This window comes from Brassica napus, chromosome C6 (assembly GCF_020379485.1).
Source record: "Brassica napus cultivar Da-Ae chromosome C6, Da-Ae, whole genome shotgun sequence".
Classification (NCBI taxonomy): domain Eukaryota; kingdom Viridiplantae; phylum Streptophyta; class Magnoliopsida; order Brassicales; family Brassicaceae; genus Brassica; species Brassica napus.
The window spans coordinates 20,745,338-20,749,673 of record NC_063449.1 but is presented as its reverse complement, the minus strand read 5'-3'; positions in this window follow the sequence as shown (position 1 = coordinate 20,749,673).

The window sequence follows — 4,336 nt, the reverse complement described above, 5'->3', positions numbered from 1 at the left end:
TAAATTTTTCATAGAAGTTTAAAAATTATTTTCTTTTCTTTAAACATGTATAACTAATTTATAATCTTTTATGCCATACTAAGTCATAATATAATATTTCTTCATATTTTACATTAATAACCATTGTTTTTATATATCGTCTACAATTCTCTAATTACGTCTATTTGTTCAATTTTTTATATGATATCGAATATTCATCGTAAATAGATGGTTTAAGATGCCAAAAATATTATTTACTTGGTGAATATAATACATCAAATATTGCAAATACATTATTTAGTTAAATAAATAGCTAAAAACCGAAAATTCAAACCCGCGCTGGTGCGCGGATCAGAGTCTAGTCTATATTATTAAAAGAGAAGTACCCATTTGAAAATGTTCTTACTTCATTAATTAAATTTTCTTTTTATTTTTGCTTGTCTTTTTCAGTTGCATTTATGAAATATCCTAAAACGAATAAAACTGCCTAATTTATTACTTGTCTTTTCAGTTACATTAATGAAATATACTTAAATGAATTTAAACTTCCCATTTTATTGTTTGTCTTTTTCACTTACCTTAATGAAATATCCTTAAATAAATTTGGACATAATGTCATTTAATCAACCAAGAATACTCATGAGTTATCCTTACGTGCATAATTTTAATAATAGAGATTTTTAAAAACGTACATCATTAAAATGTTACCTAAGACATGCAGCATTAATATATAACATGCATCAATAAAAGTAGAATTTGACTCATACAATTGTACGGATATTATTTTCAGTTGATTAAATTTAAAAATAATTATTTATTCAAAAAATATTTAAGAATGTCTATGTTTTTAAAAATTATATGGTTTTATTTACTCATAACTCATTTGTCATTTGATAAATTGTTAGAAAGAAAATTTTAGCATAATATAACTCAGTTGTCATTCGCTAAATTTATGGTTTTTATTTATATTTTTTATTATTTAATTATAATATTTTTATTTTATATTTGAAAGATAAATGAATTTTCTTTCAAACAGTATTTTTGTAAATGTATTTTTTTAAAAATAATCAATTAAAATTGTTATTATCATTGAATATCATTATTTTTGACGTAATTTGAGTTTTCGTTTACATCAAAACTTATCATATTTTAAGATAATTTTAATTTAAAATGTAATTTTCATATTTTTCAAACAAATTCTAAAAATATTTTTTAAATATTTTGTTATAATTGTTAAAAAAATATTGAGTTGCATTTCAAATAAAAAGGTAAAGATATTAAAAGTATTCTAATTAAAATATGTAAAATTTAATATAGTTTTAAGGAAATGGTCAAAATAAAAAAAATTACACATAAAATAATCATGATTTTTGTTAACTGGGCGGATCATTATTTATATGATATCGCACACGAAAGAAAAATTTCTGTTTTAAAAATTATCTAATTAACTCTATACTCATTTTTTTTATATTTTTTATATGATATCACACATTCGTAAAAAAATAGATAGTTTAAGATGCAAAAAAATATTTACTTAATGAATATAATATGAAAAAATATTACAAATACATCATTTAATAAAATAAATAATTAAAAATTGAAAATTCATATCCGCGCGGGCCAGAGTCTAGTTATATGGTTAAAGGTTTACTAAAAAGGCTATACATGCATCAGATTCAGAGTAAGGATCAATGTTCCTATCTTGTTATAAAAAGGATAATACATAATTTTTCACCAAAAAAAAAAAGGATAATACATAATCACTGAAAGCAAGAAGTCTGGATTCAGTTTGCATCGATACAATTATAATATTTGTTATAGATTAGTTAAACATGTTAACTTTTTTGTTGTTGATTTGATTTTTTGGAATCTTTGTCTTCACAAAAGGTGGAGACTGAAAACACTTTTTATGACAGTCAGAACATTCTTTTCCTGTTGCATAAGGTTTGCAATGAGGAATGCAAATCCTATTACATTCCGCCCTTGATTTTGCTTCACCTGCGATCACAACTACCGCTAGTATCATCATCATTATCCATACCATGCTCAAAATTTTACCCATCTTTCTTCTAATTTATTTTTAATCTATAGGTTTGAATGTGTCACCTTGTGAACTTGCATCTCTATTTATAAGTTTGAGTATGTAGTTTCTTCATGGTAGAATTAGCTTTGTTATTTATTTTCATTTTTGGACACATAAATTTGAAGGTATAATATCTAAGTGGAAGTAATTTTGTATCATAGCAATATTTTGTTTTATAATCTCTGTTTGAAGGTATAGTATCTCTCATATTTTGTATCACCGTTTCATTTGTTCAGATATTATTCCATGGAGTTTAAAAAAAAAATTAAATACAATGTTTATTTCAACCCATTCTAGCATGGAAATGAGTTGTATATGATATTATAACAGTTCTAGCAAAGAAATGTATTATATATATATCATAGCATTCAGTACTATTTAATAACTTCAAATTTTTACTTTGCACTTTTTGATTTGATAGGGACACATTTTAGTATAATATCATCAGATTCATTGAAATATTTAAATATTATAATATTAAGAAAATTTTCTTTTGATACTTTTCATACAAAGGTTGTCCTCAGTTTCAATAAATATCATATTTTTTCTATGTAATTTACTAATGTAACTAGTTATCTCTCAGGAAATGTAGTTTATTTATATGAAGTTTTTTTTGACACTCACCGGTCATTTCTCTTGGGTGCAGTTAGTTTGCTCACCCAGGTGATCCATCTCGGTGAAGATGCAAATCGATGTTCGTTTTGTGCATTATAATGCTACATCCAGATGGATCACCCACCTGAATTTTTAAAAACTCATCTCAAATTCTCACCTAAAAGATGAGTCTTGATGGTGCATCTAGATGCAGATGCATCTAATTCAGTCCAAAATGATAAATGACAAAAATGACCTTTTAAAATCAAAATATTATTTTCAAACCGTAAATTCTATTTTTTTGCAAATACATTTTTCCGCCAGAACCGAAAAATACCTTTTTCCGCAAAAACTGAAAAACATTTTCCCGCCAAAACCGCAAAATGTGTCTTTCCTCAAAAAACGTAAAACGGACATTTCCATAAAAACACACATTTCGGCCAAACCAGTAAAACCACATTAAAAACGTATTTTCCCGCCAAAACCCAAAAACGCATATTCCCGTCAAACCCCCCAAAAAGAATTTTCCGGCCAAACCCGCAAAAAGCATTTTCTCGTCAAAACCGGAAAAACACAATTTTCCCGCCAAAACCGGAAAAACACATTTTTCCGCCGAAACCGGAAAACACATTTTTCCGCCAAAACCAGAAAAACAGATTTTCCCGCCAAAACCGGAAAAACATATTTTCCCGCCAAAACCGGAAAAACATATTTTCCCGCCAAAACTGGAAAAACGCATTTTCCCGCCAAAACTTGAAAAACATATTTTCCCGCCAACACCGGAAAAACGCATTTTCCCGCCAAAACTGGAAAAGCGTATTTTTCCGCTGAAACCACAAAAAATATTTTCCGCCAAAAACGTAAAAAATGCACTTTTCCCGTCAAAAACGCAAAAATGCACATTTCCCGCTAAAACCGCAAAAATGCATTTTCCCGCCAAAATCACGAAAAAGAATTTCCCCGTCAAACCCACAAAACGAACTTTTTCGTCAAAAACAAATTTTCTGCTAAAACTGCAAAAATGTATTTTCCGCCAAACCATAAAAATGTATCTTTTCGCCAAAACCACAAAAATGCACTTCTTCGTCAAAAACACATTTTTCCTCAAAAACCACAAAAATATTTTCCGCCAAAACCGTAAAAATGCTATTTTTCCGCCGAAACATAAAAAAATATATTTTAGTCATTTTATTAACAAGTCCACCTGGATGCAGATGCAAGTTAAAAAATAAAAAGCAAACAAACATAGTTGCATTGAGTTGATTTATCTGGTTGCATGGACGAAATGAAGAAACGAACAATACCTAGATGAATAGTCTGAATAAAACATCTAGATGCACCATCTGGATGTACAAACGAACAGGCCTCACTCAAACAAGAGGTGGTTTTCATAGCCAACCCAAAATATAACGACTAATAAAAAGAGTTATGTATGATTAAAAACGAACTCATAGTTTTATTAGATAAAATCCGTCTCGAAATATATAGGAAAAACGATAGGAGGTAGATAGATAGAAAATTAAAGCATTTATAGGTTGTAAAAACTGTAGAAAGCGTGATCTTGTGATAGTTTTGTTTTTTTTTTGAACCGAGGCTTTCTGATCTTGTGATAGTTTATAGAAGTAATATGTTTTTGAGTGAAGGGCATTATTGGGCTCTTGATGCCCACACTTGACACAT